The sequence below is a fragment of the Rhinolophus sinicus genome, chromosome 5 (genome assembly GCF_057876585.1).
Source record: "Rhinolophus sinicus isolate RSI-liver-muscle chromosome 5, RSI-T2T, whole genome shotgun sequence".
Lineage (NCBI taxonomy): Eukaryota > Metazoa > Chordata > Mammalia > Chiroptera > Rhinolophidae > Rhinolophus > Rhinolophus sinicus.
In genome coordinates this window covers 14,058,495-14,084,033 of record NC_142505.1, presented here as the reverse complement: position 1 = coordinate 14,084,033, position 25,539 = coordinate 14,058,495, and the positions used below count along the sequence as shown (strand labels likewise).

At 38.0% G+C, this 25,539-nt stretch overlaps 1 protein-coding gene across 3 annotated transcripts in view; it reads left to right on the top strand.

Annotated features, from left to right (window-relative positions):
• The window catches only part of CTDSPL (CTD small phosphatase like), a 117,803-nt gene that overhangs the window by 1,042 nt on the left and 91,222 nt on the right, over positions 1 to 25,539 (top strand). The gene's annotated exons all lie outside the window — the stretch shown is intronic.

Below are 25,539 nucleotides of genomic sequence, written 5' to 3'. Positions count from 1 at the left end.
GAGCACCTGCAAGGCCTGGTTCTCCCGGGGCCCATTGAGTGCCTGGCTCCAACAGGCTCAGGGTGCCAGGTGTGTCCCTTCCCAGAGATCCAGCGCTGTGCTGCAGCGCCTGGTTTGATTGGAGCACATTTTACCCCATCACCCTCTTCTGTTTTTCTGCTTCCTCTTTTTTTTTTTTGTCTTTGCCCCTCCCTGAGACTTGGTGCCCCCCTCTCTCACGTGCCCTGCTTACTGACCCTCTAGTGAGCTGTCCTGGGGCTTGGACACCCTTTAGAAGGGCCATGGGATCTGGCTTGTTTTGTTCTGGTGACTAAAGCTCGCCTGACTCTTCCTGCTACGCGCCCAGCAAATACCTGGACAGAGGTTAGGAACAGCCCACTGCGACCCCTCTCCTTTCTTGGCCTGGCTACAACTCAGTTTGGGAAAGAGTCAAGATTTCTTTCCATGTGTTACCACCCTTGCTGTGCCAGTGGGTGAGGTGTGCAGCCCTTCTGAGGAAGGGGTTGGGGGTAGGAGAACACTCCACTGCCTCTCTCCAAGCAGGGACCACTGGGCAAGCCCACCAGGAAAATGCAAGAAAAGCCCCAGAGGTGCCCTCACATTAGAGATGTGTCAACCCGTTTGCGCTTTTGTAGACGGTAAACATTGTCTGCAGACTTGTTTTCTTTTATGTAAGATGAGAATTCAAACTCTCCCAGGCATTTTTTTCTGTGCCTTACAAACTGGCTAAAAATTCAACAAGTTGGTGGAGGGGACATAACCATGTTACACAAACAGGAGAAACTGGAGAAGTGAAGAAGCTAAAGTTGCTCCTGCCCCACCCCCATCTGTGCGCTGGATTTGTTTTAAATGAGGGAAGTCTTTTTTAAAAATTGTACAAGTGGGTGTTTCAAGTAAACCTCCATGTCAACCTGGGGCCCCAGCAGTCAGCACCTAGGTGGTCTTGTCTTTCTGCTTTAGGGCTGTCAGTTCTTGGGGCCCTGGCCCGCAGGCTCTGGGCTGGGGGCGCCCGCTCTGGGAGGGTTTAGTAGAAAGCATCAGGGAGGTTTGATGCCTGCGCTGTCACCCACCGTGAATCCAGTGCTTTGTGTGATGCTTTGCCAGAGAGAGAATCCTCAGCTCTGTGAGGAGAGGGGTGGCATATAAAGCAAGAAAATATTTGTCAGGGCCTCAGCCCTTCTGCTGCCCCCCACCTGACTCCAGGAGTAGGATCCTCCCCAGTTTTCTCTTTTCCTCTGGCTGCTAGGCTTTTTAAAGTAGTCAGTCAAGCTATCCAAAATCCAAACCATGTACAAATACTTAGGATGGTGCACCGTTCTATGCTACTTGTTTATGTTGCTTTTCACCACAATCTTTTATCGTCTTTAACAGTTTATTTTGTTTGCTTTCTAGTGTCAGACTGGTTGATTGTTAACTGATTAGAGGAATTCTTTACTTCCTTGCTTTGGGGTGTGGTAGCTAGCTAGTAGCTTCTTGCTGAACCATTCAAGTCCTATTCGATTTAGTTTTTTCACTTTAAAAAATGAAAATAATTTTAACTACAGTGAGGCAACAAATTTTGGAGCCAAACTTTGGAACAGCTTCTTCAGATTCATAAACCACTAAACAGGTTTAGCAATGCTTCTAGCTTAAGCATGTCGATGTATTTAGATAAGCACAATATGTTTTACATAAGTTTAGTTTTGGGTAAACACTTATTTTTTTTTTAATTAAAGTTTATGGGGGTGACAATTGCTAGTAAAATTACATAGATTTCAGGTGTACAATTCTGTATTACATCATCTAAAAATCCCATTGTGGGTGACACCCAGAGTCAGTTCTCTTTCCATCACCATATATTTGATTCCCCTTTACCCTCCTCACATTTTGTTTTTAAATATGGGGCCTGGAATGTTGTAAGTTTTTGTGGTAGGAAGGAAACTATTGGTTTTAAAAGTTTGCTTTCATCATTTATTCTGTAAAATAGGAATAGTAACGACTACCTCTTGGGTTTCACATGAGGGTTAATTGAGATGATATGTGTTACGAAGTCTGCCAGGTTCACTGGTGTGTCACTGTCCCATCAGCCATGCTTTAGGTGTAGATTTGCAAACGAAGTGCTAAGCAGGAGCTATAGTGTTTCCCACGAGTTGAATTACTTATTGACACATTGCCACGCGGTGGTGCACCTCTCAGAGATGACTGTCACTGTCACCCTGGCCTGTCATGGAAGATTTATTTCTTATTGTGTTTGATTTGATTGATGGTATAAAGATGCAGAGACAAATTTTCCCATGAGTTTAATTCAGTCTGCTTTGCTATCTGGAAATTGACTCTTACAAATCAATAAGAAAAAGTCAAACAGTACAGTAGAAAGTGGTCGAGTGATATGAATGAGAAAGTCATAGAAGAGGAAATCCAAATGTCCAATAAATGTATGACGTGATGCTCTACTTCACATGAAACATGTTCATGCCTCAGCTTGATTAAACATCTAAATGATTGACAGCATCCAAAGTAAATAAAAGTTTTGGGAAATGGATACTCTTAAAGACTTTCATGAGAGAATAAAGTGAGTACAGACTTTTTAGAGAGTAATTTAGAACAGAATCATTTAGCTACAAGTAACAGAAAACCAGGCTTCTCCTGCAGCTTATACTAATAGGAGTTTATTCTTCTCACATAACAATCTAGAGGTGGCTACTGCTGGCTTTGGTTCAGCAACTCACTAATGTCAGGGCTGACATCACCGTGATTCTCTTGGCTTTCCTTCATGTAACATGGCTGCCACCCCTCCAAATACCACAGCCACCTTCAGGGCAGGAAAAAGGGACAGTGCCAGTCGTGTCTATCCCTTTTACCTAGAGAGCAGAAACATTCCTAGGGACCACTCATCATACTTTTGCTGATGTTTACTTGGCTAGAACTGGGTCACATGGCCACCCCTAGCTGGAAGCAAAACCAGTTTCCAGCTTTTTTTTAGCCTTTGTTATGGGAGGAGGAGAGGAGATGATTGAAAATGAATGGAAATAGGTGGTGAATCAGCCAATCGGCAATGGTGGCCATACCTACAAAGCCAAGTTCTACTGCTGGGTTTCTCTCCTAGAGAAATATCCTCATATGTGCTCAGAGAAATTATACAAGGATTTTCACTGACAGCTACATTGCTTGCAGTAGCAAAAATTGGAACCTTCCTTAAGTGTCAGCAGGCAAACAGACTGTGGTACATCAGGTCCAGAGAGTACTGCAAGGCAATTGAAAAGAACAAGTTAAATCAGACTGAAACATACTGACATATAAATTTCCGAGATATTTTAAAGGGGGGAAAAGGAATTTGAAAAACAGTAAAAACAACGTGATTTTATCTTTGTAAAAACAAAAACACGCAAAACTGTACATGTGTCTAGAAATACACAAAAAGCAATCTAGAATGAAATACTTCAAACTGACAAAAATGATTTTCTCTGGAAAGAAGGCTGGGATGAGAAGCGAGGGAGTTTTGCCTTATTGTTTAAATATTAATGAAAATATACTCGTGTTTTGCAGATGAATTTTTAAAAACTAAAATAGAAAAGAAATTCCCCATAGCTGTTTGAGAGATATAAATAATTTAAAGGAATTGAACAATAATAAAACAAAAAAACCCTCAATTAATATGCAATGTGAACAAGAATATATCAGCTCTAGCTAAATGATTACTTATTTTGTAAGCTAGTACATTTCCCTTGATGAGATTTCTGTAGGCAAATTTGTTTTGGCAGATATTTCCAAGATGCTAGGTGTGTTTCTCACAAATGTTTGCAGCTCTTAAGCTTAACTCAGAAACCTGTAACCTTTGGGCTGCTAACCATAGTATAGCAAGGAGAAGACTCTTGGAAGCAGTAGTTCTCTTAGGTGCCAGAACAGATTTGAAGTAGATTCAGTTTGATTAACTTTTTTTTTAAACACGAAAATCTAATGGGTCATGATTGGAATTTTTTTTCTGGAAAATTAACCTTGTGGGTTTTTTGTTTGTTTTTTAAGGTTTTTATTAAAATATATAGCTAATATATTTTAATATATTAATATATAGCTAATATATTAGTTTTCAGGCACACACCGTAGTTATTCAACATTTATACACCTAAAGAAGTGATCACCGTAAGTCCAGCAACCATCCAGCGCCGTACAATGTTATCACAATATTACTGACTATATTCCCTATGCTGCACATTACATCCCCGTGACTTACTTGTCTTATACCTGGAAATTTGAGCCCCTTACTCCCTTTCACCTTTTCCCCCCTTTTTTAAATTTTCAATTACAGTTTACAATCAGTATTATATTAGTTTCAGGTACAGCTCACAGTGGTTAGACATTTATATAATTTGTGAAGTGATCCACCCAACTAGTCTAGTACCCACCTGGCACTATACAGTTATTACTACATATAGCATACATAGTTATTGACTGTATGCCCTATGTTTTACTTACATCCCTGTGACTATCGCGTTACTACCAATTTGTACTTCTTAATCCCTTCACCTTTTTCATTCTGCCCCCCCAACCCTCCTCCCATCTGGCAACCATCAGTTTGTTCCTTGTACCTATGTGTCTGTTTCAGTTTTGCTTGTTCGTGTATCTTGTTGTTTAGATTCCACATATAAATGACGTCATACAGTATTTGTCTTTCTCTGTCTGACTTATTTCACTGAGCATGATACCTTCCAGGTCCATCCATGTTGTTATAAATGGTAAGACTTCATTCTTTTTTATGGCCAAGTAGTATCCCATTATGTATATGTACCACGTCTTCTTTATCCAGTCATCTGTTGACGGGCACTTAGGTTGCTCCCATATCTTGGCTATTGTAAATAATGCTGTAATGAACATAGGGGTGCATATATCTTTTAGAATTAGTGTTTGGGATTTCTTTGGATAAATACTCAGAAGTGGGATAGCTGGGTCAGACAGTAATTCTATTTTTAAGTTTTTGAGGAACTTCCATACTGTTTTCCATAGTGGCTGCATCAATTTGCAATCCTGCTAACAGTGCATGAGGGTCCCCTTTTTTCCACATCCTCACCAACACTTGTTTGTTGATTTATTGATGGTGGCCATTTTGACAAGTGTGAGGTGATATCTCAATTGTGGTTGTAATTTGCATTTCTTTGATGATTAATAACGTTGAACATCTTTTCGTATGTCTGTTGGCCATCTGTATGTCCTCTTTGGAGAAATGTCCATTCAGATTCTCTGCCCATTTATTAATTGGATTGTTAGTTATTTGGTGTTGAGTTGTATGAGTTCTTTATAAATTTTGGATATTAAGCCCTTATTGGATGTATCACTAGTGAATATCTTCTCCCATTCAATAAGATATCTTTTCATTTTGTTGATGGTTTTCATTGCCGTGCAAAAACTTTTTAGTTTCATGTAGTTCCATTTGTTTATTGTGCCTTTTGTTTCCTTTGCCCAAGGCGACATGTCAGGAAAAATATTACTAAGAAGAATGTCAGAGAGTTTATTGCCTTTTTTCTTCTAGGAGTTTTATGAGTTCAAGTCTTACATTTAAGTCTTTAATCCACTTTGAGTTTATTCTTGTTTATGGTGTAAGAAGGTGATCTAGTTTCTTTGTTTTTTTTTTGCATTTATCTGTCCTATTTTCCCAGCACCATTTATTGAATAGACTGTCTTGACCCCATTGTACATTTTTGCCTTCTTTGTCATAGATTAATTGATCATATAGGCATGGGTTTATTTCTGGGCTCTCTATTCTGTTCCATTGATTTATGTGTTTCTTTTTATGCCAGTACCATGCTGTGTTGATAACTATAGCCTTGTAGTATAGTTTGATATCAGGTATTATGATACCTCCAACTTTGTTCTTCTTTCTCAAGATTGCTGTGGCTTTTGGGGCTCTTTTATGGTTCCATATAAATTTAGTATTATTTGTTCACATTCCGTGAAAAATGCCATTGATATTTTGATTGTACTGAATCTATAGATTGCTTTGGGTAGTATGGACATTTTAATGATGTTAATTCTTCCTATCCATGAACACAGTATATGCTTCCATTTATTTGTAACTTCTTCGGTTTCTTTCCTCAATCTTTTGTAATTTTCCAAGACAAGTCTTTTACCTCTTTTGTTAAATTTATTTCTAGATATTTTTTTTTATTCAATTGTGAATGGGATTGTTTTTTTAATTTTTCTTCTGATAATTCATTATTGATGCATAGAAATGCAACCAATTTCTGAATACTAAGTTTATATCCTGCTACTTTACTAAATTCGTTTATCAGTTCTAATAGTTTTTTTGTAGAATATTTGGGGTTCTCTTTATGAAGTATCATGTCATTTGCAAATAATGACAGTTTTACTTCTTCCTTTCCAATTTGGGTGCCTTTTATTTCTTTTTCTTTGTCTGATTGCTGCAGCTAGGACTTCCCGTACTATTATGTATAAAAGTGGTGATGGTGGACAATCTTGGCTTGTTCCTGATTTTAAGGAAAACACTTTTAGCTTTTAACTGTTGAGTGTGATATTAGCTGTGGGTTTGTCATATATAGCCTTTATTATGTTATAGTATCTTCCCTCTATCCCCACTTTGCTGAGAGTTTTTTTTTTTAATCATAAATGGATGATGCTGGATTTTGTCAAATTTTTTCTGTATCTATTAATATGATTATATTATTTTTATCCTTCATTTTGTTTATGTAATGTATCATGTTTATTGATTTGCAGGTATTGAACCAACCTTGCATTCCAGGCATAAATCCCACTTGATCACGGTGCCTGATCTTTTTAATGTATTGCTGAATTTGGTTTGCTAATATTTTGTTGAGGATTTTTGCATCAGTGTTCATCAGCAATATTGGCCTATAATATTCTTTGTTTCTAATGTCTTTGTTTGGCGTTGGAATCAGGGTAATGGTGGCCTCATAAAATGAGTTTGGGAATCTTTGACCCTTTTGAATTTTTTGGAATTATTTGAGAAGGATAAGTGTTTATTCTTATTTGAATGTTTGGTAAAATCCACCTGTGAAGCCTTCTGGTCCAGGACTTTTGTTTGCTGGGAGTTTTTAGATTACTGATTCAATTTCATTAATAGTAATCAGTCTGTTCATATTTTCTGTTTCTTCTTGATTCAGTCTTAGAAGATTGTATTTTCCTAGGAATTTATTCATTTCTTCCAGGCTGTCGAGTTTGTTGCCATGTAATTGTTCGTCGTATTTTCTTAAAGTCCTAGAGGTGTGTGGAAGCCGCTGTGCTATGCACTGAGGCCAGCCATCACCAGTACCGGGCCTGGGGCAGCTCAGCAAAAGTCTCAGGGCACCCCAAGGCCTGCTGTCACCTGTCAGCTATCCATCAGACTCAGCCACTGAAAGAGCCTCTGGTGGTATGGGAGTTGGGTGGAGCAGGGTCTCAGGGAGTCACCAGCATGGGGTGAGTGGTGTTCACTGGGTTAATACTGATTCAAATTTGACACCAGTTCTGAACCTGAGGCTACTCTGCAAAAGGCTCATAGCCCACCAAGGCCAGCCACCGCTTACCTGGGGCCTGTGAACCCCCGAAAGTTGTCCAAGAAAGACTGCAGCATGGGCCAACACCAGCTGCCTGACCACTGAAACAGCCTCCGGTGGTGGGTGTGTTCAATCAGGCAGATCCCAGGGAGTCATCAGGTAGAGTGAGAAATTCAGATTTGGCCATGTAGAGGAGAGCTTAGCAGGAACAATGGTGTCCTCCCATTGGCCACACGAGAGGAGGGCTCAATATAGGGACGTTGGAGGCTTTCCCTCCAGCCCTCACCCTGAAGCCACGCAACTGTCTCTCCCTGTATGTCTGGCACTCTGAGCCACTGTCCCTCTTCTGGAGCCCATGGTGAGTGCTGGGCAGTGAGAGTGGGCCCTTTGAGAGGATACCTGGGTTTCTAGCCTCCTTCTGTCTCCCCCGGACGGATGGAATCCCTGTTGATTTTCACAGCCAGATGTTGTGGGGACGCCTCTTCCTAACATTGGTGCTCCGGGCTGCAGAGCTTGGTGTGGAGTTGGGACCTTTTGCTCTTCACGGGGGACCTCTGCAGCCAAAATACCCCTCCCAATTCTCAACTGCCATACTTGAGTGTGGGGCCAGCCCATTTCATGTCTCCACTCTCCTACAGTTTTGAGGTGGCTTCTATATGTTCTTAGTTATAGGACTTCTGTTCATCTAGCCTTTGGGTGGTTCTCGAGATTGATTGTTCTATAATTTAGTTGTAATTTTCATGTGGTCATGGGAGGAGACAAGCACAACGTTTATCTATTCCACCACCTTGACTAGGATTCATCATTTATAGATAACTGTAGTTTTCATGCAGTTGTAAGAAATCCCAGAGAGATCCCCTGTCCTCACTACCCAGTTCCCCCCAGTGTTAACGTTTTACAACTCGAGTACAAAATCAGCCTGTTGACATTGGTAGAGTTAAGATACAGAAAAACTCCATCACCAGGAAGGTCCCTGATGATTCCTTTTTATAGCCACGCCTACTTCCCTCCCATCCCTGCCCCCTTCTTATCCCATTGGCAACCACTAGTCTGTCCTTCATATCTAAAACTTTGTCATTTTAGGAATGTATATAAATGGAATCAAACAATACATGATCTTCTGGGATTGACTTTTTATAAACTCAGCATAATTCTCTGGATTTTCATCCAGTTTATTGCTTATGTTACTAGTTTGTTCATTTTTATTGCTGAATAGTATTCCATGACATAGATACACCACAGTTTGTTTAACCATTCACTCTTTGAAGGACATCTGGGTTGTTTCTGGTTTTTTACTGTTATGAATAAAGATGCTGTAAACATTAGTGTAAAGGTTTTGTGTAAGCACAAGTCTATATTTCTCTGGGATAAATACCCAGGCATGCAATTGGTATTCGTATATTTACTTTTAATGAAACTGCCAAACTGTTTTCCAGAGTGAATGTACCATTTTGCATTCTCACCCACAATGTATGAGGGATCCAGTTTCTCTGCATCCTCACCAGCATTTGATGTTGTCACTATTTTTTATATTAGCCATTCTAGTAAATGTGTAGTGGTGTCTCATGGTTTTAATTTACGTTTCCCTGATGGCTAATGATATTGAATGTCTTTTCATGTGCTATTTTCTTTCTGCATATCATTGGCGAGATGCCCTTTCTTGTCTTTTGCTTGTGTTCTACTTGGATTTTTTTTTTTACTGTTGAGGTTTGAGAATTCTTTACATATTCTAGATATTAGTTCTTCATCAGATACGTGGTTTACAAATAATGTTCTCCTTGTCTGTAGCTTATCTTTTCATCCTCCTAACAGGTCTTTTGCAGAGAAAAAGTTTTTAATTTTGATAAAGTACAATGTATCAGTTTTTCCTTTTATTGATTGTGCTTTCGATGTCAAGTCTAAGAACACTTTACCTAGCACTAGATCTCAAAGATTTTCTCTTATTCATTTTCCAAAAGTTTTGTAGTTTTACATTTTACATTTAAGACCATGATCCATACTGCGTTCATTTTTTTATGAGGTGAGAGGCTTTGGTTCAATTTTTTGCCTCTGGATTCTGATCGCTTCAGGCACATTTGTTGGAAAGGCTGTCCTTCCTCTTTTTAATTTCTTTTGCATTTCTGTCAAAAATTAGTTTGGCATATTTGTGTAAGTCTCTTTCTGGGTTCTTTATTTTGTTCCACTGATTGACGTGTCTATACCTCTACCTATACCACACAGTCTTGATTACTGCAGCTATATATGAAGTCTTGAAATAGGGTAGACTGAGTCCCCCAACTTTTGTTCTTTTTCAAATTGTTTTAGCTGTTCTAGTTTTATTGTCTTTCTATAGAAATTTTACAATCATCTTTTCTATGTCTACAAAAGTATTGCTGAGATTTTGATAGGAATTGAATTAAATCTGTATGTCAATTTGGGAAGAATTGACATTTTTACTATGTTGAGTCTTTAACCCATGAATTAGGTATGTCTCACCATTTTATTAGGTATTCTTTGATTCTTTCATCAGGCTTGTATAGTTTTCAGCATACAAATCCTGTTAATGTTTTGTTAGATTTGCATCTGTTTCTCTTTTTAAGTGATTTTATTCTATTTTAAATTTTGGTGTTCAAATGTTCAGAATAGAGTTGGTATATAGAAATACAATTGACTTGTGTATTTTTTTTTTTCTTTTATCCTGTGACTTTGCTGAGCTCACTTTTTAGTTGTAAGAAGCTTTGTAGATTTTTTTTGGGGGGGGGATCCATAGGTAAACATGTCATCAAATAAAAATACTTATATTTCTTCATTTATGGTTTGTATGCTTTCTGTTTCTTTTTCTTGCTTTATTGCATTGACTGGAAGTATGTTGAATAAGAACAGTGAGAATGGACATCCTTGTCTTGTTCTCAATGAGAAGCCATTCTGTTTTTTACCATTAAGTATAATGTTAGCTGTAGGTTTTTTGTAGATGTTTTTATCAGGTTGAGGAAGTTCTCATGTATTCCACTTTTTCTGAGAGTTTTTATCAAGAATGAATGTTGAATTTTGTCGTGATTTTTCTTCATCAATTGATATGATCACGTAAGTTTTTGTCTTTAGTCTGTTAATATGGTAGATTACATCGATAGGTTTTTGAATATTGAACCAGACTTGCATCCCTAGAATAAGCCTCATGGTTGTGGTGTATAATTCTTTTTACATATTGGTGAATTTTATTTGTTAATATTTTGTTAAGGATCTTTATATCTGTATTCATGAGTGATATTGGTCTATATATTTTTTTGTTTCGTTGTTTTTGCTTTGTCTTTATCTGGTTTGGTATCATATCAGCTTCATAAAATAAATTCTCTCTTTTCTGGAAGAGATTGTGTAGAATTGGTGTTAATTATCCAGTGAAATCATCTGGGCCTGGAGATGTCTTTTGGGGAGAGTTTTTAAATTACAGATTCAGTTTCCTTAATAGTTACAGAGCTATTCAAAGCATCTCTATCATATTGGGTAAGTTGTTACAGTTTTTATTGTTTGAGATTTGATCTATTTCATCTAAGTTGTCAAATTTGTGTATAATTATTCATAGTACTATTCCTTTGTTACCTGTTTGATGCCTACAAGGTCTAAAATGGTAACCCCTGTTTTATTCCTGATAATAATTTATGTCTTCCATCTTATTTTTTGTCAGTCTTGCCAGAGGTTTCCCAATTTTCTTGATCTTTGCAAAGTACCAGCTCTTTGTTTCATTGATTTTTCTCTATTACTTTTATGTTTTAAACTTCATTGACCTGTGTTGTTTTATGACTTCCTTCCTTATGCTTGATTTGGGTTTATTTTGCTTTTTCCTAGATTCTTGTAGGGGAGCTTAGATGATTGATTTGAGACTTTTCTTCTTTCCTAATTTATGTATTTAGTGCTACATGTTTTTCTCTTAGCGCTACTTTTGCAATGCCCCACACATTTTGATGTGTTGTATTTTCATTTTCATTCAGTTCAATATATTTTTAATAGACATCATTTTTTGAAGCATTTTTAGGTTCACATCAAAATTGAGCAGAAATTAGAGAGTTCCCATGTAATGCTGACCTCCCCCCCCCCAACTGTCCCCGACTATTTATATCTTGCACCAGAGTGATACGTTTATTACACTCAGTGGACCTACACTGACACACCCAAAGTCCACAGTTTACATAAGGGTTCCCTCTTGGTGGTGTACATTCTGTGGGTTTTGACAAATGTATAATGACATGTATCCATCATTATAGTATCATATGGAATAGTTTCACTGACCTAGAAATTCTGTGTTCTATTTATTCATTCCACTATCCCCAACCCCTGGCAACCACTGGTCTTTGTACTGTCTCCATACTTTTGCCTTTTTCCGAATGTCACATGGTTGGAATTACAAAGTAGTATGTAGCCTTTTCAGATTGGCTTCTTTTACTTACTACTATGCACTTAAGGTTCTTCTATGTCTCTTCATGGCTTAATAGCTCATTTCTTGTTTAGTGCTGAATAATATTCCATTGTGTGGATGCACCACAGTTGGTCCATTCACCTGCTGAAAGACATCTTGGTTGCTTCCAAGTTTTAGCAATTATGAATAAAGCTGCTATAAACATCTGTGCACAGGTTTTTCTGCAGAGAAGTTTTCAGCTCATTTGGATAAAAACCGAGGAGTGTCATTGCCGTATCGTATGGTAAGAATATTTTTAGTTTTGTAAGAAACTGCCAGCACTGTCTTCCAAAGTGACTTTGCCATCTTTAGTTTACAGTTTACTTATGAAGTATTTTGGTGTAGTTTTTTTTTTTTTTTTTTTTGGGGGGGGTTATCCTGTTTGTGGCTCACTCAGCTTTTTGAATTTGTAAGGTTCTGTCCCGTACCAAATTTGAGATGTTTTCCGCCCTTATTTCCTGAAGTGCTTTTTCATTGCTGCCCTTTCTCTTCTCCTTCCTCCGATGACACAAATATTAGGTCTTTTGTTATAGTCCCACAAGTTTATCAATACTAACATTAAAAAAAAAAAATGCTTTCGCTCTGTTGACTCAGATTTGGTCATTTCTATTGTTCTGTCTTCAAGTTCATTGATTTGGTCCTAGTTCCCTCGATCCTACTATTGAGCCCATCTACTGGGCTTTTTATTTCAATTTTTGTAATTTTTTTAGTTCTAAATTTTCCATTTAGTTTTTCTTTATATCTTGTATTTCTTTGCTGAGACTTTCAATTTTTTGCTGAGTACTTCTATTGTCTTTATTTGTTTTAGATGTGTTCCTATTTGCTTTTATCATTGTTGCTTTAAAATCTTTGTCAGATAAGTGTAACATCTCTGTCATCTTGATGTTGACAGCTATTGATTGTCTTTTATTTATTTTGAGATTTTCAGGTTCTTGGAATAACGAATGAATTACAATTGGAACCTGGACAATTGAAACTCTATGCCTTATGTACACCTTCTGTCTTAGTTGGTTTTCTCTGACACTGCTCCGGCAAAGAAGGGGCAGCACTGCCTCCTTATGCCAGATAGAGGTAGGCGTCTGGGATCTCACCGGGCCTCTTGATGTGCTGATGGGCAGGTGAGGGATTTTCGGCTCCCACGTGGCCTCCCTGAGCTGCAGTGGAGTGGCCTCATTACCACCCTGCAGTGCTGAAAGCCCTGGCTCTTCCTGTGCCTTCTCTGACACCACCCCAATGGGGAGGGGAGGAGCACTTCCTTACTGCTGGGGAGGGCAGATGTCCAAGCGGGCCGCGTGGTCCCCCCTGACGCCACTGGGAGACGAGGGGCTCATTCCCAGCTGTCAGGGATGGAAGTTCTTGGCCTTCTCTGACATTCCCCCGGCAGTGGTAGTGGCCCCCTCCTTACCCCCTGATGAGAGTGAAATTCTAGGTACACCCATCAGATTTTCCTGGTATCGGTAGGTGTGGGGGTGGCAGGGAGTGTTAGGCTGCATAGAGCGGTTGTTGTCTGAAAGTTTTCTGTCTGGTTCGATTCTTTTCTGGTCCTTTGCTTACAAAGAGTAAGCGTTTGAGGTGACTCTTTTTGTCTGCAGTTGTTGGTTTTTCTCTGTATCGAGCTTCTTCAGCTCTAAGTCTGGGCTGTGTGAGGCAAAAAGAAAACCCAAGATCACCACTATGTTGTTTCGGGTCTCAATGTCCCTACGTAACTGATCTGCCTCTTCTCTCCACTTTTCAGAATCTGATGTTTGCTTTATAAACAATGTCCATGGTTTTTCGTTTTACTTGGTGGGAAGAAGAGGGAGAAGTATGTCTACTCCGTCTTCCTGGAAACAGAAGTCCCCTGGTTAACTTTTAGACCTAGCTAAGTATTTTAAGGAGGACTGGAGCTGGAAAATTGTCATTGTACAGGTGTATTTCAACATCGTGCTATTGACCTGTATAAAAGTCAAACTGAGTGAGTACTTTGAGAATCTTGGTTGTCTGTAAAGAGACACAGTAATGAATTCAGCGAGAAATCAAGTCTAGATCAATAGGGCTTCAGTGACAACGGTTGTTTAACCAACCTTAAAAGGATGCATTCCTAAGTTTTGGTCTTAACACCAAAATTTTATGTCCGAGTTTTTCAATATCCTGATTTAAATGTATTTTCGATCTAATATTCTGTTTGATTGGCAAGCATGTTTCGACTCATATCTTTCATTTTACTCAATTAAGAAAGAATCTATTTAAGTAAATAGAAATGTCTTCATGGGGTAAACACAAAGGAGCTTCTCTTTAGATTCAGCTCTTGTGACCCCCCAGCAGGGCTCTCTGGCCAGTGACTGGGAAAAACTGATTCCGGCCCATGCTGCCCTGGAAGTAGTTCTGAGGGCTTCAGGCTGGAGGTCCTGGGTCGGAGGGGAGCCCCCTTCAGAACGGCAAGACTGGGTTTTCAGGAGGGACCACACAGCTTCACATTTAATTCTGAGGTATTTGTTTATTTATTTTTCTGCTGGTTTTATTGAGACATAATTGACATACAACACTATTTAAATTTAAGATGTACAGCATAATGGTTTGACATATGTATACGTTGTGAAATGATTACCAGAATAAGTTTAATTAACATCCATCACTTCATATAGTTACCAAAAAAATGTTTTTTCCTTAGGATGAGACCTTTTAGGATTTACTCTCTTAGCAACTTTCAAATCTGTCCTACAGTATTGTTAACTATAGTTATCATGTTGTACTGTATCCCAGCACTTACTTACCTGAACTGGAAGTTCGTACCTTATGGCCACTTCCACCCAATTTCCCCACCTCCCATCCTTTGCCTCTGACAACCACAAATCCGATCTTTTTTTCGATGAGTTTGGGTTTTTTTAGATTTTGCACATAAGTGAGATCATACAGTCTTTCTCTGTCTGACTTATTTCACTTAGAGTAATGTCCTCCATGTTCATCCATGTCTTCACAAGTGGCAGGATTTTCTTCTTTTTTATGGCTGAATAATTATCTCTCTCTCTCTCACATCTTCTTTGTTTCTATGTCTTGGCCATTGTAAATAATGTTGTATCTCTTCAAGGTAATGATTTCATTTTGTTTGGGTATATACCCCGAAGTGAGGTATATATGGTATAAATGGTCTCCCTCCTTTAGTGATGTTGGGGATGGGGGAATGATACATGCCAGTGCCAGGGGTTCACGGGTCCTTTCAGCCAATAACTGGCAAAGATCAGGAAACACTCTGGCCACAAAGGATTCTAGATTTAAATATAGTTTTTTCTCCCTTGCTTTGACAGTAATGTATGGTGTCAAGGTCAGCAGCATATAGCCACTAAAAAAAGTCATTGTAAGGATTCTCTTGGGTAATGTTGAAGGTACAGTATATACCTTGGAACTTATTTTCCCGATCTTAAATCTTGATTTATCAGACATTTAAAGTGAAGTATTTTTAATGACCTGTCTTTCTTTTAAAAATCTACTTTCCTTAAATAGTTTTATTTCCTTTAATCTTTTAACGTACATTTTCCTTTTTTAAAAAAATGAAAATGCATATTTAGTGCTTTGTTTAAAGTAAAATTAAGCCAATATTTGCCTTTATGGCTTTGAAATAACATCACATACTGAGGCAAAGGCGTAGGAACTGCATGTAGCACTGGGTTGGGATGTGGACATTTTTGTATTTGGAATCAAGACTGAAAACACTAGTGGCATAGTTTTCTGAAACCAGGGCCTAATAAACAGTGGTCTGTATGGGTGCTAAGGCTTATGTAACCACCTAAGTAACAGCACATTTTGATTCCAAGTAGCTGCTTCAAGTTAAAATCTGAAAGGTTCTTTGTAATTATAATTTGTGTTAAGGCTCTTTGTCAAAATGTTTTAAAATCCTGGTACTTGAAGCGCTTTAAAAACTGAAGAGAAGTGGGTTAACAAATATTTGATGACTGATACTATTCTTACTTTTCAAAATTAGTATTTAACCTGTGATTTCAATATTTCAGGGTATCTTAAAGAACAAGCTGCATCATCTTGTCAACATGGCTTGAATCAATGTAGCCTTTTAGTACCAGAGAGGAGCCAGTATTCCAATAAGAATTCATACTGTACTTTACATTGTATATAATGTCTCCCTCTGCGTTCTGATCAAGATTTAGCTTTCACACTTAGCACGTCATAAATTTGTTCTAAGTATTTGGCTCACTTATGTTCAAGTCAGAAACCACTGACTTCAAGCCCATAGACTTCAATCAGAGCCATATTTTATTTCCCTTTTTGAGGAAACAGCTTAACAGACTCATTTTTGTTTTGGTTAGAACAAATACATTTCATAGCAGTCATCAAGCAAGGGTACAATTTGAGTAGCTCTTAACTCTTGTCAAAGGTATAAGCACTCACTGGTGAGCATTGATTTTTCTGCTCCACAGCACATACCCTGATTCCCTGCCGTAGGGTGTACTTCTCTCCTTGAACCTTTTGTTAAGTTTAGTGTTTTTTTTTTAATTCAGGTAGATTTGCATATAATAAAAATCATCCTTTTTTTGGTGTAATCCAAGGTTACAAAGTTCTGGGAGTTTTGACAGACTCATACAGCTTGTGTAACCACCTCCACAATCAAGACAGAATATTTCTGTCACTCTTAAAATATTCCCGGTGCTCCTTTGCAGTTGTCCTTCCTCCACACTCAGCCCCCAATGATGGCCGATCCGGTCTTTTCCCTATTGTTTTCTGCCTTTTCTAGAATGTTACATGAATGGAATCATGCAGAATGTACGTAGCCTTTTGAGTTTGGGTGCTTTCACTTAGGGTAATGTTTTTGAAGTTCATCAAGGTAGTTGCGTGTATCAGCAGCTTGTTGTTGTTGCTGAGTAGTTTTCAACTACATGGATGTACTACAATTTGTAGGTGTACATTCATAAAATCTGCCAAACCATGTTCCAGAGTGGCGGTACCATTTTGCGTTTCCACGAGCAATGTATGACAGTTCCAGTTGCTCTGCATTCTTGTCAGTATTTGGCATTGACAATTTTTTATTTTATTTGAGTATCTAGTGGTATTTTGTTATGGTTTTAGTTTGTATTTACCTAACAACTGGTAGTGCTGAGATTCTTTTTATGAGTTTGTATGCCATTTAAATTCTTTGGTGAAGTGTCTCTTCAAATTGTTGCCTTTTTTTTTTTTTAATTTATTGGGGTGACAATTGTTAGTAAAAATTGCCCATTTAAAAAAAAATTGGATTGTTTCATTTCTTATTATTGAGTGTGAAGGTTCTTTATGTATTCTGGATAAAAGTACTTTGTTGAATATGTGCTTTGCAAGTATTTTCTTCCAGTCTGTGGTTTGTCTTTTCACGCTCTCTAATGAGTCCATACAATGTTACATTGTATGGAATAATATTACATTATATTGTATGTATGCATGTATGTGTGTATAGATATACATATGATACATATACAGAGGGTACCAAAAATATGTATACACATTTTAAGGGAAAAAAACTATTAAAATTGTAATAGTCAATATATACTGATAACAAAAGGTGAATACAAGTCATGAGTATACATTTTTTTGGCACCTCCAGTATATTGTCCATATTGTGTATATTTTTATACATGTGGTATATAAAATACACCACATTTTGTGTATTTGTTCATCCCTTAGTGGACACTTGCGTTGCTCCATGTCTTAGCCATTGTGAGTAATGCTGTGAACATGCGTGTAGAAATATGTGTTTGAGTCCCTGCTTTCATTTCTTTTGGGTGTGCAGCCAGGAGAGGGGTTGCTGCATCATTTGGTAACTGTGTTTAATTTTTTTGAGGAATAGCCATACTGTGTTCCACAGCAGCTGCACCATTTTACATTCTCACCAAGTACACAAAGGTTCCAGTTTCTCTACATTCTCGCCAATACTTGTTATTTTCTGTCTTTTTGACAGTAGCTACCCTGATGGATCTGAGATGTTAAGATGTGCTTTAAAGAGCAGAAATTGAGGTTTGCATATGGATGCCCAGTTATTTCCATGTCATTTATTGTCTTTGAACCTTTATTAAAAATCAGTTGAGGGGCTAGCCTGGTGGCTCAGGCGGTGAGAGCTCTGTGCTCCTAACTCCGAAGGCTGCTGGTTCGATTCCCACATGGGCCAGTGGGCTCTCAACCACAAGGTTGCCAGTTTGATTCCTCGAGTCCTGCAAGGGATGGTGGGCAGCGCCCCCTACAACTAAAATTGAACACGGCACCTTGAGCTGAGCTGCCACTGAGCTCCCAGATGGCTCACTTGGTTGGAGCGTGTCCTCTCAACCACAAGGTTGCCGATTCCACTCCCGCAAGGGATGGTGGGCTGTGCCCCCTGCAACTAGTAACAGGCAACTAGACCTGGAGCTGAGCTGTGCCCTCCACAACTAAGACTGAAAGGACAACAACTTGACTTGGAAAAAAGTCCTGGAAGTACACACTGTTCCCCAATAAAGTCCTGTTCCCCTTCCCCAATAAAATCTTTAAAAAAAAAAAAAAAAAGAAAGAAAAATCAGTTGACTACTATTGTGGATCTATTTCTGGACTCTACACTCTCCTTAAATTTTGATCAGCCTCCTTCATGTGCAGCAATGGTAAGCTTAATACAGTACCAGTCCTCCCTCAAAAGTAAATTTTTGGTCATGATTTAAGCAGAAAAAAGATCAAGCTATTTTATAATCTGGCAGGGCAGACTTACTCTGCATTTTGCAATGGGGGAGGCTCTGAAAGGTAAAACCTGTGACTTTCTCCACTCTTTTCTTTAGGAGCTCACCCAAACAGATTTTTTACAGTATGTCTTTTTTCAGGTTCAAAATTGGGGCTGAGAATTTCTTCTAATAGCCTTGAATAGCCTTCTTCAAAAAGCTAATACAAAAATTCAAGATAAGATGAATAAGCATCTGGGTTTAAAATACAGTCTCCTGTAGTTATACAATAGTATAAAAACAGTGACTATCTTGATGGAGGCTAAGAGAACAAAGGAATAGAATATCACTAGAACAGAAATAAATGTGCTGAAGCCTCAGCTCTACAGAGAGGGCCTGGGCTCTGGAGGGTCGGGGCTACCTTCCAGGCCGTCCACAAGTGTCTGCAGGGAAAAAGGAAGTGCTTCTACCTGAAACTGTAGGGAAGAGCTGGGCTCAGTCACTGGGTAGCTTGCATTCTTTCGCCACCAGTTAAATAAACCAAGTGAAACTTTTCTGTGAATGACATTCTCATCCAGGAAGTATAACCCCGTTTGTCTAGAAAGCACAGTTCTGTTGGCCACTAATGTTAAGACATCATTTAGAAACTAGTGTAGTGATGATCAGAGTCTCAGAGATGGGAAAGACAGGGCAAATGGCGAACACTGTTTTCTAACTATGCTCTTTCCTCCTGCCTGGGCTCTCATCCCAGTTCTTCTTCCGTGAGGCTGCTGGATGTACGTTTCTAAAGCACAGCTCTGATCATGCTGCTGCCGGCTTACAGCTGTTTCTCTGTGGTCCCCTGTTGGCCCCAAGGTAAAAACATGATGTTGCACAGCCTGTAGCCCTTCACGGACTGATCCTAGACGACCTTTACAGCCTCCTGTGCAGGGATCCCCTTCTACGCTGTAATGAACCACTTGCTGAGCCCAAACATGCTGTGCTTTCTCACTCCACTGTGCATGTACTGATTCCTCTTCCTGGGAGGCCTTTTCCCTTATGTGCCTGAAGGATTCTTAGTCATCCAGCTCAAGTGCCACCTTCTCTTGAGACCTTCCTGCACTGCCTGAGCTGGATGCAGTAAATAGAGCATAATGTTCAAGGGCATAGGCTTGGGTTTGAATTCCAGCTCTATCACTTATGAGTTGTGTGAACTCTAACAAGTTACTTAATCTCTCTGAGCCTTGATTTCATAGTAGTAAATACCTCATAGGTTAATTATAAGAACTAAATAATATATATGTATTATATAGTACATATCAAAATACATAGCTATTTAAAAAACATGTTCTTCTTAATATTATCTCTGATTCACTTATTCAGTAAACATTTACTGAGCACCCACTATGTGCTGTTCATCTGTACCAAGTGCTTGGGATGCACAAGTGAATGAGACCTGGCCGTGCATTTGAGGTATTCAAGTATAGTCCTTTAAGAAGACGGTATGCACCAAAAACAATTCCACCAAAAAACTATTAGAATTGATAAATGAATTCAGTAAATTAGCAGGATACAAAATTAATATTCAGAAATCACTTGCATTTGTATATACCAATAATAAAATATCAGAGGGAGAAAGTAAGAAAACAATCCCATTTACAATTACATCAAAAAAAATTTTAAATAACTAGGAATAAATTTAACCAAAGAGGTAAAAGACTTCTACTTATAAGATACTGAAAAAAGTGCAAATAAATAGAAGTACATACCATGCTCATGGATAGGAAGAATTAACATCATTAAAATGTCTATACTACCCAAAGCAGTCTATAGATTCAGTGACATCTCTATCAAAATACCAGTGGCATTTTTCTCAGAACATAAACAAATAATCCTAAAATTTATATGGAACCATAAAAGACCCCAGATAGCCACAGCAGTCTTGTGAAAGAAGAAGAAAGTTGGAGGGATCACAATACCTGGTATCAAACTATACTGCAAGGTCATAGTAATCAAAAGAGCATGGTACTGGCATAAAAACAGGTATATCAATGAATGGAATAGAACAGCGAGCCCAGAAATAAACCCATACCTATACATTCAATTAATCTATGACAGAGGAGGCAAGAATATACAATGGGGTAAAGACAGTCTATTCAATAAACAACGTTGGGAAAACTGGACAGATACATACAAAAAAATGAAACTGGACCACCTTCTTACACCATACACAAGAATAAACTCAAAATGGTTTACAAACTTAAATGTAAGACGCGAAACCATGAGACTAGTAGAAAACATAGGCAGTAAACATCTGACCCTGCCCTTAGTAATATTTTTTCTGATATATCTCCTTGGGTAGGGAAAACAAAAGAAAGAATAAATAAATGGGACTACATCAAACTAAAAAGTCTTTGTACAGTGAAGGAAACCATTAACACAGAGAAAAGACAGCCTATTGAATAGGAGAAGATATTCTCCACTGATACATCTGATAAGGGCTTAAAATCTAAAACTTATAAAGAATTCACACAACACAAAAAAAAAAATCTAATTTTTAAAATGGGCGGAGGATCTGAGTGGACATTTCTCCAGAGAAGACATACAGATGGCCAATAGACCTATGAACAGATGCTCAAAATCACTGTAAACATCAGAGAAATGCAAATTAAAACCACAATGAGATACCACCTCACACCTGTCAGAATGTCTATCATCAGTAAATCAACAAATAACAAGTGTTGGCGAGGATGTGGAGAAAAGGGAACCTTCATGCCCCGTTGGTGGGATTGCAGACTGGTGCAGCCACTGTGGAAAACAGTATGGAGGTTCCTCAAAAAATTAAAAATAGAACGACCTTATGACCCAGCAATTCTACTTCTGGGTATTTAACCAAAGAAATAAAAAAACATTAATTAGAAAAGATACATACACCCCTATGGTCACTGCAGTACTATTTACAATAGCCAAGATACCAAAGGTGCCAAAAAATGTATACAAGTCACGCATATATATGACTTGTATTCATTCATCTTTTGTTATCAGTATATGTTGAGTATTACAATTTTAGTAAGTTTTTTTTCCTTTCTTAAAATGTGTATACATTTTCTCTGGCACCCTCTGTATTTAAGCAACCTAAATGTTGATCAGTGGACGACGGGATAAAGAAAATGCACAATTTATATACAGTGGAATATTCAGCCATAAAGAACCAATGAAATCTTACCATTTGGAAAAATATGGATAAACCTATAGGAAATTATGCCAAGTGAAATAAGTCAGGCAGAGAGAGAGACAAATACCATATGATCTCACTTTGTGGAATCTAAAGAACAAAATAACAACAACAAAAACAGAAATGGACTCATAGATACAGAGAACAAACTGATGGTTACCAAATGGGAGGGGGTTGGGGGGCTGGGTGAAAAAGGTGAAAGGATTAAGAAGTACAAATTGGTAGTTACAAAATAGTCACAGGGATATAAAGTACAGTATAAGGAATATAGTCAATAATATGGTAATAATTATGTATAGTGCCAGGTGGGTACTAGACTTTTCAGGGGGATCACTTCATAAATTATATAAATGTCTAATAACTATGCTGTACACCTGAAACTAATACACGAGTAAGATAATATTGAATGTCAACTATAATTGAAAAACTAAAACAAATTTTTTTACAAAAGAAGAGGGTATGCAGAGTACCATGGAAGCCACCATTTATTTTGTGACTACTATATGCCATGCACTTTACATGTATATCTCATTTCATCATCCAGCAACCTTATGTTATAGGTATTATAATCCCCATTTTACATCTATAGACACCGAGTCTCAGATTCAGTAACTTGCTTATATAATATGTAGACATATACCTACCAAATAGTAGAACCGAGGGTTAAACCTCATCTGTCTGACTCCATTAAAAGGAAACTTAGGAGATAGTTGGAGAAAATCATAAGCCCTTTGAGATTCACATCTTGAAAGACAGCAACCATATTTTTCCAAAAGATGCTACTTTCTACTTCTGCCAGAAGCAGCATATTTAACAAGATAAATTGTAGGGCTTACCCAAGTTGATAGACCACATTTCTTACAATTCATGTTCTGTTATTTATGCAACAAATTATGTTTCCTCGAATCTTGCTATTAACTCTAATCCTCTTCTATATTCACTAGTAAAAGTGAGAGAAGTTGAAGTTTATAGTAAAGGTCAAAAATCTAATTGCTTTTATCTCTAAAATTCTGGAAGAAGGGATAGGTTTCTCTATCACTTACACGATATGTCCAGGTATGTAACTAGATAAAAGAAGAGTTTTAAAACGTCTTTAGAAGGAATGGCTGTTAAGAAGTCTCTTAAAGATGCTTGAATCCCATTGTATTGGTCGTAGTTATTAGTGGCAAACCACAGAATTCACTTAAACTACGTTAGACAGAAAGGACTTTCTCAAAAGATTTTAGTGGCTTGTAGATTCTCTGGCCTAGCCAAAGAATCAGATTTGGCTGTTTCACAGCCCAGGGGCGTCGTGGGGTGTGGGGGAGGCGGTAATGCTTAACTACACCTTAGGACTATTCTAGTAAAATATACTCTGCTGATGATTGCACTTAGAAGCCTAAGCCTAACAGTACTTGTTCTCCCTTAGACTTGGTGCTCATTTTCTAGGAACTACTAAAAATAAAAAGAAACCAATTCTTACAGGCCTATTTGATAGTCTTTAGGTATCCGCTCATTCTAGGAGCTGGGCTGAGATCTAGCTAAAAGAGATCTTAGAAAAACAGAATCCTGGATAAACAAATTGAGGCGTATTCAAACAATGAAATCGTATATAGCAATGAAAAAGAGGAAACTAGAGCCACATCTATTAATATGGCTAAAGTTTTTTAAACGTCATGTTGAACAAAAAAGCAAGTTCCATGCTAGCACATACAATGTAATACCATACATGTAAAGTCTGAAAATATACAAAAAATAGTTTCTATATAGTGTATGTCTGTATATATAGTAAAACGACAAAAACATCTTTGGGAATGATGAATAACAAATTCATAATAGTGATTATTTCTAGAGAGGGAGGAAAGGGGGTGGGAATGGGGAAGGGTACACACGTAGCTTCAGTTGCATCTTTAATGTTTTGTCTTTATGAACTATTTTCCTGAGACAGATACGGCAAAATGTTCAGCTATGCTTGATCTGACTAGCTGGGTAGCCCAATATATAGTCAGTCGTTTGTTATATTTATTCTCTGTACTTCTCTGTATGTTTAAATATTTCATAGTTTAAAATGTTAACCCTGAACTTGAGTATTAGGATAAATTTTTCAAAATACTCGTTTTACCATTTTTACATAGAGAGAAAGAAGAAGTGGTAAAAATGCAGTTATACATTTAGTTGGTTCTTTTCCCCCGAAGTAAGTGTTCGGGCAGATGTCCAAAAACACATGGTCATTGAGCTTTCCAGAGGGGATTCAAACAGTCCTCAGTGCTAGTGCAGGCTGTGCCAGGATGCTGGCTGGAGTCAGGTCACACCCCGCTCCTATTATGTTTCTCTCAGGTGACCTTCCAAAGGGTGTCATGAGTGCTTGGTCTAGCCAAACTGGCTTTGTCGAGAAGGCTGGCCCCAAAAGTCCATGTTGGTTTAAAACGTTCCATTTACAAATATGTAGTCAAATAGCCTGGGTGTCATCAAAGGAATGGTTTGCTTGATTTGCCAATTCTACCCTGTTATCGTGGGAATTTATTTTGGGAATAAAGGAACCGAAATGTTTAGTCAAGTCTTTTATATTAAGCAAAGTGAAATCATATTGGAAGGAGAACAGAGAAATGTGTGAAATGCTAAATCAAAAGAAATCAACTGAAAAAGTGTTTGAAGACTTGTGGCCTGCCCAGCACAGAGGCCCTCGGGAAGACTGGGAGCTGGTGGGATTTCCATTTGGACCCGAGTGCTGGTGCCCCAGTGGCCTAAGCTGCCTATAGCACTGTTTTCTTAGTGCATATTTTCTTAGGAATTTTTAACCTGGAGACCACAGATCCCCCAGTGGTCCATGAATTCAGGGAGTCTGTCAGCTTGGTTAGGAAAAGATATTCCATCTTCATTTTTATTGACCTCTAAGTAAAATTTAGCATTTTTCTCAGTTGTGGAGGTGCCTGGCGACAAACCACGGTAGTATTCACGATGCCTGTAACTTTATCATCATGTCCACAACGGACTGGCCTGTGATTTTCTTCTCTTTAAATGTCCTTGTGAGGTTTTGGTGTCAAGGTTATGCTGCCCTCAAAAAAGAAATTGGAGAATTTTATTCTCTGGAAGAATTTGTGTTGGGTTAGTGTTACTTCTTCCTCAAATATTTAGTAGAATACATTGGCGAAACCCTTTGAGACCTGGATTTTTTCTGTAGGAAGTTTTTTAAATATAGATTTACTTTAAGAGGCAGGACTATTCAGATATTCTCTTTCTTCTCGTATAAGTTTTAGCAAGTTTCTTTTTCCTAGGAATTTGTCCATTTCCTCTACATTTTCAAAACACTGGGTGAAAATTGTTCAAAATATCCTTTTATCTTTTTAATGGCTGTAGAATTTGTAATGCTGCCCTCTTTTTTATTCCTGATATTAGGTAAAATTTTTAAACATTAACAAAGCTCAGGGTTCTTAAGGGTTTAGGAAAATGACAACCATTGATAATTTAAATTAGTATAGTCTTTCTAAAAGACTGTTTTGCAGTTTCTATCAAATAAAAAAAAGTAAGTATATTTTATTGACCAACCCCTTTTAAGGAATTTGCCATACATAATTTCACCTAAGCAAAAATATTCAACACAGCATTATTGAGAGCAGAAAAAAAACAAACCAAAAAAAAAAAAACCCCTGTAAACAAATTAATAGGGGACAGGGAAGTAATTATGTTATTTACATTCACTAGAATGCTTTCTATAGTTACAAAACATAGACTATTGGCACAGAAAAGTGCTACAGAGATTGTGGTTACAAAAAGCAAGTCACAGAAGAGCATGTA